Source organism: Macrotis lagotis, chromosome X (assembly GCF_037893015.1).
Source record: "Macrotis lagotis isolate mMagLag1 chromosome X, bilby.v1.9.chrom.fasta, whole genome shotgun sequence".
Taxonomy (NCBI): domain Eukaryota; kingdom Metazoa; phylum Chordata; class Mammalia; order Peramelemorphia; family Peramelidae; genus Macrotis; species Macrotis lagotis.
In genome coordinates this window covers 595,746,509-595,758,605 of record NC_133666.1, presented here as the reverse complement: position 1 = coordinate 595,758,605, position 12,097 = coordinate 595,746,509, and the positions used below count along the sequence as shown (strand labels likewise).

The following is a 12,097-nucleotide window of genomic DNA, read 5'->3' as shown; positions in this document are numbered from 1 at the left end:
TTGTGTGTGACCCTAGGCAAGTTACTTCCCCTCTGTTCTTAAGACCCCTTCTAATGTTGACATTTTATGATCCTATTCTAATTTGTAGATTTGCATAAAGTATCTTAGTTAAGTCCATAGGTAATTTCAGTCTTGGGTTTGTATTCCTATTTATATTCTGGAATTTCAGAGTCTATTATTCAGTTTTAAGAAGAATTTGAAAAACTTAAACTACCGGCTTTATTCCAGCATGTAGTTCCAAGAGATTCTCTTGAAATAGAGCCCTAGCCCCAATCCAAATATACCAAAGTTTCGGTCAGGTTTTTCAAAAAATTTTGAGAGAGCACTGGGACATAGCAGAAAAGAAGTTGGGATCTGAAGTGAGAGGACCTGGATTATAGCTCCAGGTTTTCCAGGAAACTGGTTGTGTGATCTTGGGTAGATCATTTCCCCTTCCTAACCCATTTCAACTCTAAATCCTAAGGTATTCTCCAGAATTTTTAACAAACCCTGAATGCCCTGAATCTTCAGTTTAACCTTCAGTAAAGCAAAAATCCCAGCGTTCGTTGGCTTCCCTGGTTTCAGGTTACACGAGAAGAGGTTAGAAGGCCAGGTCTACCTCCCGAGGCTCAGCTATCATCAAGCAGACAAGAAAGTTTGTGAAAGGTCACAAAAAGCAAAAAGTCATCCATCCATTCACAAAAAGGCCAGGTGAAGGTCCACGGGAGTTTTCTCGGAGGCCCAAATCCATGGCATATTGCAAGCACTCTTTCTTCATAAGCCCTTTTCTCTTTAGCTGTCTTGAAAATTCCCTTCTCTCCTTGTTTCCCTTTGGTAATTAGCCTTGTAATGGACACACACACACACACACACACACACACACACACACACACACGTTTAAAGGCCGAAAGAAGAGTTGAAAAGAGCTCTTAAAGGAACTTCAAAAAAAAAAGAATGAATAAAAACACATTAAACTAGTTCTAGTGTGGCATTCTCAGACTGAGATGCCTTCTGGGATCACGAAGAAAGGTCTGTTCTTAAGTGCCTGGCTGCTGTAGATGGGCTTCTTGTGAACAACATTTCTGAGCACAAAATGTACACCAATGAGCTTGGGAAATGAGGAGCATCAGGGAAAAAAAAAACATTCTCAGGGAAGTTTAAATTCGAAGGGGAAAGGGGCTGCGGCTAGAGCCGGAGCAGGGGCTGGGACAAGGGCAAGGGCAAGGGCAGGGGCAGGGGGGGAGGAGAGAGAAAGGGGTGTGCTGCAAAGGGGCTTCCCACAGCGGCTCACAGTGAAGAGAAATCCGAAACTATTTTGACCCCTCCTGGTGAGCTCGAGTTACAAAGACTAGCGGGCAGGCGGTGGGCGGGCCGGCGCTGGGGGGGCGGGGGGTGGAAGAGGGGACTGGCTCGGGCCCTCCGGAGTGAGCGGCAGGGGAAGGGTTAAAAGGAGACTGACCAGCCCACGGTGCCTTGTATCTGCGGACATGATGGAATGTTTATTCAGTATTCAGATTTCCTGTTTAAGTGTCTGGATTTCCTGAAATCCTTGCTATCAACCCGAGGGTTATCCACTGAGCAGCGTGGTTGGGTAGTGGGTTTCCACCCGCCCCCCTCCTTTCTCCCTCTCTTTTCCTTTCTTTTTCCCTCCCCCTGCTCACATGGTCGATTTTTCCTTCCTGCTAGTTCTTCTGAGTTTTAGTGCCTACTTATGGTGTGGGGCTTTAATGGGCGTAAAGCCCCGCTCGCAGGATCCCAAGCTCTCGGGATAACCTTCCATTGGAATCGAGTTTAAAATCCGACTTAAGAACACACCACAGACACACAGGCACTGGGAAAGAAATATTACAGAAACATGGTGTGCTCCGGCTGCTGGGGGGAGACAGAGTTTGAACCCAAGATGGAATAATGATGGCTTTAGCTTGGATGCCTAAGCTTGGACTGGAAATACAGATGCACAAGTCCTGGTGAGTTAAAGGGTACGGGGGAGGGAGGTGTAGAGGAGGGCGGGAAGCCCAACTGGGATATTATTGTAAGCGTTGAAAAAGACTGGTGAAAGGGAATATTTACTTGGGTTTTTTTTTTTCCAAATATGCCCCCAATTAAGCATTCCGAAAGCTTCCAAACTCTTCAGCAATGGAGTTTTCCCACATGTGCAAGCGGTTCCAGAAGCAAAACTCTGAAAGGCTTCACCTCTGCATTAGTTGACAGCTGTTTTTTCCTCTCCATAGTCTGATTAGTCCGGACAGGAATGTTTTCCAGTCTTTGCCCCAGCAGCTGAAGAGAAAGGACTCTGGGAGAGCATTGTTTGTTTTCTGCTCCAGAGATCCCCCTTCCCTGTAGCAGATTCCCAGAGGTGCTGGTTTAAAGGCCAGACACAGGATTGTAACTTGTTGAAACCTACTTGAAATGTGTTGAATGTTGTTTGCCATGACTTGGGATATGGGTTGGGTTTTTTTTTCCATCTTGCAATTTATTGAAACTTAAAATTTTTCAATTATATGGCATTTAACAAACACACCCAGTCTAATGTTTTAAGATTGTTCTTAAATTGAAGGGGCAATCACTTGCTCTTGATGATTTCTTTTGTAAATTATGTCTGTTTTCCTGGAGTAATGAGTTGAATGTTCTCAAATACGTTGTACTAGGTTTCTTTTTTTCCTTTCTTTTTTTAATTGCATTTTCTATCAGAAGATCCAGGTTCAAATTCTGACTCTGATGTGCACTTAAATACTGTGACCTTTGGCCAAGTCCTTTTGCTCCTCAGTTTCCATCTCTCTAAAAAGGCCTAAAATATTTTGAAATCCACTTTCTAATTCCAAAGCATAGAGACATATGATTCGATCCTATATTTGATCCTATATGTCACTAGTGGACCTCTGGATCAGAGGTTTTTAACCTTTTTTTTTGTCTTGTGGACTTTTTTAGCAGTCTGGGAAAGCCTAAGGACTTCTTCCTAGAATGTTTTTAGACGTCCAAAGTACAAAACATAGAATAGCAAAGGAAACCAATTATGTTGACATACAGTTGTTATTTGTTTAAGTTCACAAACTGGGTGAAGATTCCCTGCTCCTGAAGAATCCAGTTCATCTCCACAAGCTTTAATTAAATGCCTACTGTGCAAGGAACTATGCTGGGCACTAGGGAGATAAAAGACAAAATGAAGACCAGTCTGAATCTGCCCAATGATGCTTCAGGCAGAGTCATACAATTGTTAATTAAGTGGGAAGTTTCTCAAGTGGTATACTTTCTTGCAATCAACCAGATTATTTTTGGCAAAATTCATCTGGGGGATAAATTTGGGCTAATGTGTTGCTGGGGAATGCTTTCATATTGTACAATGTATTCTTTTATATAATCCTTGTCTAGTGTAATCTTAACTCACAGGAAAACTCTTAATATGCTGCCTTTGAAAGAGCATTTTTATAGATTCAACTGGAGATGAAGATGTTTTCCTGAATGTTTGATATTAAAATCACAGAATGTTAGAGTTGCTGAGACCTTAAGAACATCTGGTCTATTATTTTTCTTTGGTAAAGGAAATTGAAATGCAGAGAAGAAAAGCAATTTAGAGGATTATAAGTATAGAGCTGGAAGGGGCTTTAAGTGTGACCCCTTCATATTACAGATGAGGAAACTGAGGCACAGAGGGTTAAGTGACTTTCCTAAAGGCCACATTCATAATTAGTATTAGCACTGAGACTATAATCCAGGGATCCTGGCTGAATCTCAGTCTTTTGTATCTTCTGTGATATCCTTCAGTCTTGCAACTGTGGAGATAGTCATAGACACTCTTTTTTCCCCAGTATCATATATCAAACACAGTGGGATTTATAATGACTTCAGTTTTGCTTTAGGGAATTGCTCCTGTTTCAGCCCTTGATACTAATGAAGATATTGAGTTTTTATGATTTAACAATCTTTTTAACAGCCTCATTGAAAATAAACAAGCAAAAATCAAACAAGCAAAAATCAAAAGTCAAAACCACTCAATACAAAATCTTGATGAAGTTCTGGGGTCTACCTGTAAAACCTACATATGGATCTGAAAAATAAATTTTGTGGCTTATTATAGAAGAAATTATTTTATTCAATGCTTTCAGTGGAAAACATACACTGCAGAGTCCACAGAATGGCTCTGTCCCAGAACATAATGTACCATATGATGTTCTCTTGATTTTCAATCCTCATGTTTCTTGTAAAAGAAGCATCTCTTCTTCCCTCCTCCCCTCCCCAATCAGTGAGATAAATGAATGACTGACTATTCATATTTAGCATATGAGAATGTTGGAGAGAAAAGGACATTTTTTACATCCAAAATCTGGATTGCTTCTTTTGAGCAGCATTGGGTGAAAGGAAATTCCAAGTTTCTGCATTTCCTCTATCCTCACTAGGCATGGTAGAGATTTTCAGAAAAAGAGCTAAAGATACCTAGGGAGGATATGTTTGCATTCAAATTGGAAAATCGAAGGTCTCAAATCCCATTGGTCTCTTCAAGCTGTGTTTCGATGACAAGGAAGTAACAAGCGATTGGGAGAGAGAAAAGATGGAGTATGGTCATGAAGAGCAATTACTTTTCTATTTTTAATTTGACTTTTGCATGGAATAGAACTCTCAAATGGAAGTCTGAAGACCCAGGTTCATATTTTAATTCTTACTGCCTGTGTGATCTTAAACAATTCATTTCAATTGAACAAGTGACTTCTGATTGTAAAAGCACTGTGCTGGGATTTTCCTAAACCTGACTCCATCACTTTCCTAATGAATAAATTCCATTGACTCCCTATTACTTCTAGAATAAAATATAAACTTTTAAAAACTAGAGCCCAACTGACTTTTCTAGCAACATATCACTCTCCAGTGATATGCACTATGATCCAGTCAAACTGGCCCTCTTATTGTGCTTCGTGCATCATACAGAGCCCACTGCCATCTTTATTTTGGGGTTGGCTGTCCCCATGCCTAGAAAATGCTTTCTTTTCTTCTCTACCTCTTGGTAACCCCACATTTTCTTCAAGTTCCATCTCAAACACCACCTTCTATGTGAAACAATTCCTGATTTCCTAAACTACTGATGTACCATTTCCCTCCCCCAAAATCATTTTGCACCTTTGTATATAACTTTTTTTATATCCATGTCTCTCCAGGTTAGAATAAAAACTCCATGAGAATTAGGACTCTTTCTACTATACTATGTAAAGGCTAAAGAGTTTCTCGATGAAAAAAAAATTTGAAAATTAACTACTGTTCCAAATCTCTCTTTTTATCTCTTTTACCTCCAAGATTTTTATTTTTATATATCTCTAGTGCCCAACATAGTGTCCAGCACATAATCCTTGTTGATTAATGCAAAGCCAAAACAAAGGAATCCAGTGGTTTAAGGAGCATTGACATGTATTCAGATAAATGAGTACAACATACATACAAAGTAATTAATAAAGTAGTTTCAAATGAGTGAGATCAGGGAAGCCTTTGATAGTCATAGCACTTGACCTGAGTTGTGAATAGATAATTTAAGAATCAGAGATAGTTGTAAAATAATAGAAATAGAATAATCTCCAAGTTCTCTGCAGTTCGAATCTTATAAATCTATTATTAAATTTCCTGGACCCTTTCTCATTTTCCCCCCTCATATATTTCCCCTCCTCTCCTGCTTCAAGCATCCGGGATCTAGAAATTAGAAGGAGGTGCCATTTTTTTTTCCTGGAAGATTCCAAGGAGGATCCTCAAAGAAGCTAAATAAATCTCAAAAAAAATCTGAGGACTTCATTTTTGGAACTAGTGATCATGAAGGGAGACTTAGAATCATAGAATCTCATTATATTTATGGGAAATGAGGCTTAGAGGGTTTCAGTTACTTGTTCAAGACAATCTAGCTAGTAAGACCAGAGCTAGAATAAGAACCTGTTCTATTTTGTCTTTTCTTTCATTTAAAAAAGTATGAATTTAAGAAAAATTAAATAAAATTAACATTAACATATCTTTTGTAGAACAGGAGTCTACATGATAATGTGAATTACTAGTATATGGAGACTGCTTTTCTTTTTAAGGTATATTATATATTCAGCAAGTAATTTTCAAAACTCTCTACTTGTTCTGTTCTCTTCCTTTGATACATGTGAGGGGAAAACCTATTTCTACTCCTACTCTCTTTGCCTCACTGGAAAAAGAAAAGGAAAACAAACCCCTTGTAACCAAATTACATTGTCAAGTAAAATAGTTCATACATTGGCCATGTCTAAAAGTGTATAACTCACATTTCAACTGAGTCCATTCTCTCTCTCTTAGGTAGTAAAGAGCATAGTTCATCATTGGTCTTCTGTAATCATAGCTGGTCAGAGTAGTGATCAGAATTCTGAAGACTTGCAATGTTATTGTTATTTATAAACTCCTTTCCTAGTTCTGCTCATTTTACCCTGCCTCAGATCTTTTAAACTTTGCTAGAGAATCTGAAAGGTTTAACCTACAGCACTGTGCCAACACATTATTTGGCCTTCATTTTTTTTGCAAGGCAATGGGGTTAAGTGGCTTGCCCAAGGCCACAGAGCTGGGTAATTATTAAGTGTCTGAGGTAGGATTTGAACTCAGGTCCTCCTGTCTCCAGGGCTGGTGCTCTATCCTAGCCACCCAGCCAAACACATTATTTGAAGGTGAGGAGGGTTCCCCCTTTTCCTTAAACATTGAAGATAGCAATTCCCTTGTTTGTTTTCTTTTCAATTCCAGTTGCCCATCTCTAACTGCCTTCTGGACATCTCTACTTCACAGGTCTTTTAAAGTGAAAAGGATCTCAAGAACTATCTAGTCCAACACTTTCATTTTACAGATGGGAAACTGAGACCCGGAGAGATTAAATGACTTGTCCAACATTACACAACTATTTGTTCCTCTGACTGTTATTGTTGATGTCCTTCATAGCTGAAGAATACCATGGAATCAAATGAATGACTGGCCTGACTTGCACATTATGTTGTTTATAGTGAGGGGAATGCTGTATAAAAAACTTTGTTCTTACTACCTTTTCCAGAACTGTCATTACCTCATGGCATGATCTAGTAAGAAAGAGGATTTCTGGTGATGGCCTAGATGCTGTGGGAATCCTTAAACTTTAGGATGTGGTTCCTTCCCATATCAGTGAAGCACCATAGCCTTTCAGCAACACAGGATAGAACACCAATAGGATGATTTCTTTTTCCACAACAACATGGCTAACCTGTTTCCGAATTGCTCTAATTGTCAATAAGGTGATTGAGCTGCTCTACTCATCCCTGAAACCAATACTCTTCTCCCCCTTCTCTGTCACCCAAACTCAAAGACTTTGATTTCCTGGAAGCTGCCCAGTGGTCATGGGAATAATACCATTGGATTGTATCTGCATAATTTATAGTCAGAACTTCAATGGTATCTGATTTTTGAATCTCTGACTTTAATTCTTGATTAATGAAAACATTCTTGGCAGATGTGTTTGCTCTGGTCCATCTTGCACAGGTCCAAGAATTTCATATCTAACGGCACAATATAAATGGTCCCAGCCCTCTTAATCCAAAACCCAAAAACCACCAAGATAGAACTGGGGTCCTATTCCTGGTTGGTGTGTGAGGGTGACTCAGGTCTGCTTTGAATACTAATTTTTATCCACTTTTATCATTCTATCCAAGAAATGTAACTTGTACTCAGACAAATTCAGAGGAGGAGGCATTCTGAGAGGAGGTAGCTCATCCTTGAGATGAATGAAAGGATTTTCAGAAGTGCAGGTGAGGAAGGAGGAGGAGAAAGTAGATAGGATCCAGGTAGGATAAGAGAATCTGAGTTGTCCCTAGCAAGGGACCTTTGTAATCTGGGACAGAGGCTTCCTTTCTGGGAGGAGGAGTGGAGCCATCCAGCAGCCCCCCAGTTGCTTTCACTTTATCATGATGTTTCACTTGTGCATAGTTAAATTCACCACCTTCATTTTAGTTCCTCTCTTCCTGTAAACTTCCTTTTATCTGTTAACAGTGCCACCATCTTCCCAGTCATCATTCCTTAAACCAAGAACTCATATTGGCTTTTTCTGTTTCCCTTATCTCCCATAACCATTCCTATTAAATCCTCTTTTACATGATTTGGCTTCTTTCTTAAAATTCCCAAAGCCACACCCTTTTTCATCACTTCTTTTAATCTCAATCATTGCAATAACATATTAATTGTTGGCAGTGTTTCCAGTCTCTTTCCTCTTTAATCTCTCCTTTACATAACTGCTAAGTTAATATTTCTAATGCCCAAGGCTGACTGTGACACTTCCTCTCTCAGAAATCCTTACTGATTTACTACTACTACTTCTAGGATAAAACTTGAATTCCTTAGCTTGATATTTGAGACTTTTTACAGTCTGGTTCCAACTTATCTATGCAGCCTTATATTACTTCTCTCCCATCATACACTTTATATTCCAGTCACATTAGATTAGTTGTTCCTAGACATCAACATGCCACCTCTCACCTTCATGCATTCAAATATGCCTTGAATGAACTCTCTCCTCATTGTTCCCTCTCAGAATATTTAGCACCATTTAAAGGCCAACTAGGTACTGTCTCCATCACCTTTTCTTTCTCAATTTTTCCTAGAGTAACTTGGGCTATTCATTTGCTTCTGCCACTGGTATATGTTGTATCTCCTATAGCCAGAATCTAAGCTCTTTGTGGTCAGGGATTCCAGTTAACTCCAGTTTTCTTTCCTATTAACTGCCTAATGCAGAATAGGAATTTCACTCATATTAGTTGTGTTGAAGTGAATTTTGCCTTTTCCACAGAGTAAAACTTGATTCTAAGATGTCTGACTTGTACTCATAACTTCTTCCAGCTGTCTCAGAATTACAACCCTTTGGTTCAGGAAAAGCTAGGTGGAAGAGTGTGATTAGAACACAATAAACACATCATTATGGTGTGAATATGAAAATGCAGGTTCAAATCCTGACTCTGGCATTCACAAGCTATGTGGTGTGGCCAGTAGTTCTCTGGGATTCATTTTCCTCATCTAGTAATCTAGAAAATAGTGATTTGTATTACCTACCTCACCAGATGGTTGTTGATGAAAGTGCTTTGAAAATTATGTAGATCACTTTATAAATATGAGCTGTTATTAATCATATTAATCCATCAAAGATCTATGATTTTTTTTGGCTTGGAAATTTCCTTACCAACAAAGATTTCCACCCATTTATAATTCTTAGAATTATTGCTTGAGTCTCTGAGAGGTTGTGTAATTTTCCCATGGAAATAATAGCTCACATTTATGCAGTTTTCAAAATATTTAACATCCATTATCTGATTTGATTCTCAAAACTACTCTGTTAAGTGGGTACTATAATCATCATCTATAAGTTCAGCATACAAGCTCATTCAGCATCACACATCTGAAATCAAATCCCTTGCTTTAGCCAGTTGGTCATATTTTAGTATCACTAGGGAAAGTAGCTTCTTCATTTTCACATACCACAGAAACATCTATAGAAGAGCTGCTTAATGTTGATATCATGGAGAGTAAATGATGACATATTTCTAAATTATTTTGTTTTATTTAAAAGAAATGACTCTTGAGTCAGAGACTCCCTAGAAATAAACTACTCTCTACAAGTGTCCAGTCTTTCGGGAAATGGAATAAGTCTTCAAGGCCACTAGAATCTCAGGCTCCACTCAAGATGAAATTCACTGGCTGGAGTTACCTAAGCAGATTTCCATTGCTTCTGGTTTCTGTCACTTGGAAATACCATGAGACTAGCTTGTCTTGCAGTATTTTTGGTATTTCCTCTTCCTGTCCCGCCCTACGTCAGGAAGTTCGAAGGTGTACTAAGTTACTAAAACAAAAATAAATGCTAGCAACTGATTTCCTTCCATACAAGAGATTTGGATTGGATGCTAGCTTAAGTTAAGAGAAAAATCCAGTACTTGTTAGGAACATTTATTAAGGACAGAAACTAGATGGAATCACCTACATTGTAGAATATTGGATAAAAAGATGGATAGAAATATACTGGGTGCTAGACTTCTACTATGTCAGACAAGAATGGATCTGAGAAATCATCTAACCCAACAGATGAGGAAATTAGAGTCAGAGTTTATGTGACTTACCCAAGGTCATATAGATAGTGTAATACAGAGTTAGAATTGAATTGTCATGCCTAAATGCTGACAGGATCCTTCACTAGGATCTTGTTTCCACTTGTATTATAAAGACCAATCATTTTTATAAAAACAAAAACAAAGGTCCAGATCTTTGATTTTGTTTGAGTGGAGAATGCAGGATGTAGACTACTCCCTTCCAAACTGCCCTACCCCACCATGTGAATAATCTATTCTGTACTGGTAGCTTTTAAGCTGGAAAATCCTGGATTTGTCTTTCCTCTGAATTTACTACCTATAAGACCATGGACAAATCATTTTACTCCTTCATGTATCATTTATCCATTATTCTCTGAAGCCTATCATGAGCAAAGAGAGTTGATATCAATTTGGACCAGTATGTTTAAATTTAATACTTTGATTTTTATTACAGGGATTCAGGCTCAGTCAATATTTTTCTATGCTTATAATCAAGGCCCAAGTTCTTAGAACACTAATTGTCCTTCCAAGTAACAGTAGCTGGGGAACCTGGGTGAATTTGTTTATTGTTCTTCCTCAGGCAGACATTTACATTTATGCAAAGATAAGGTTCAGAAAAAGTAAACAATGCTTATTATGTAGCTAAAACAATGCCAGATCCTCCCTATATATCTTTCCCCAATACAAACATACTTACATACTTAGTTCAAGGGCACAGTGTTTAAGTTTATCCTTGTCCTGTGATCTCAGAGTTTTGGGAAACTCCCCATCAATACCTATCTGCAACTGTTTTTCAGATTTTGGATTTGATATTTATCCTTTCTTCTGGAAGAAGTCATGACATCAGGAAGGTGATGCCATGACAAGCACATGAATTGAATTTGAATGAAGTGATTTGCCCAAGGTCATACAGCTAGTAAGTGTCAAATGTCTGAGGCTAGATTGTTAGAGAATCACCTGAATCACTGTGATGTTTTGAGGTCAGCCAGTCAATCTGTGTGAGAGGCAGAACTAGATCTCAGATCTTCCTGATTATAAGGCTGCCTCCCTTTTATTGCCTCTTGTTGCCTCTCTTTCTGAATAATAGTGCTTTCAAATTTGGTGGGTTTTTTTTTTTTTTTACTACAGCTCTCAATCTCTTTATCCATTTTTACTTCTCACTTGAAGGCCAGACTTTCCAGTTTCTGTCAGTATTCTCCCTTTCTTTTCTTGTTGATTTTGGCATTTCTGAATAAATGACTTTGGCAGGCTGTTCCTATGCTTCAGAGGAGATTATCCTCATGAAGTAAAAATCACAATATGTTTAAAAGAAAAGCAAATTCCAAAGCAGGATAATGAAAATAAAAACATTCAATTTGACATTTATCAAATGCCTGATTCAATTTGATGCAACAAATATTTATTGACCACCTGCTACGGGCCCAGTTCTAATAATCAAGACTGTATAAACAATAGTTCAGTGGTTCTCAGAGTGTGGTCCAGAGAGTTTCCAAGCCTCTTTCAGGAGGTTGTGAGGTTAGAACTATTTTCATAATAAGGCTGTGTGTTTTAATTCTTAATACAGTAAATGTTGATAGATGTAAGCCACAAATACAAAAACTGGGCAGGAGGAGGGGAGGGATTTCAATAATTTGTAAGAGTTATGTTCATCTAATTCAAGCATAACCTCTCCTTACCACACGTTCTACAGATAAAGAAACTGAGGCACAGGGAGGAAATGTATCTTTCCCAAAAAAATCACACAATTACTATATGTACTATATATCAGTAGCCTGTCAAAAAGGAAGCTTTTCCCTAAAACCAAAATATTTGAGAATTGCTGACGCAGCAAGATGTAGGCTGGGTCCCTAAGTAATTTACACTATATGCTGGAGCAAAATTTATTCACTTAAAGAAATTAGAGATTAGAAAAAGTTTTGAATAGTGAATCTTAAAACCTGGATTCTAATCTTAGGTCATACATTTAAAAGTCATATTAATTAAAGCTCTTTACTTAATGTCTATGAAAGAAGGAAGGAAACAAACCTTTATTAAGGACCTATTAT

At 38.3% G+C, this 12,097-nt stretch overlaps 1 protein-coding gene across 5 annotated transcripts in view; it reads left to right on the top strand.

Moving 5' to 3' along the window:
* Positions 1 to 12,097, top strand: part of ASAP1 (ArfGAP with SH3 domain, ankyrin repeat and PH domain 1) — a 606,433-nt gene that overhangs the window by 130,858 nt on the left and 463,478 nt on the right. For 2 of the 5 annotated variants that reach the window (XM_074202334.1, XM_074202332.1), the window contains exon 1: positions 1,425 to 1,946. The exons of 1 other annotated variant lie outside the window; for it this stretch is intronic. The gene's annotated coding sequence lies outside the window, so the exon portion shown is untranslated. Of the gene's footprint in view, positions 1 to 1,291; positions 1,308 to 1,423; positions 1,947 to 12,097 lie in introns of those variants that run through there. 2 more of the 5 variants (XM_074202330.1, XM_074202328.1) reach the window with 2 other exon arrangements.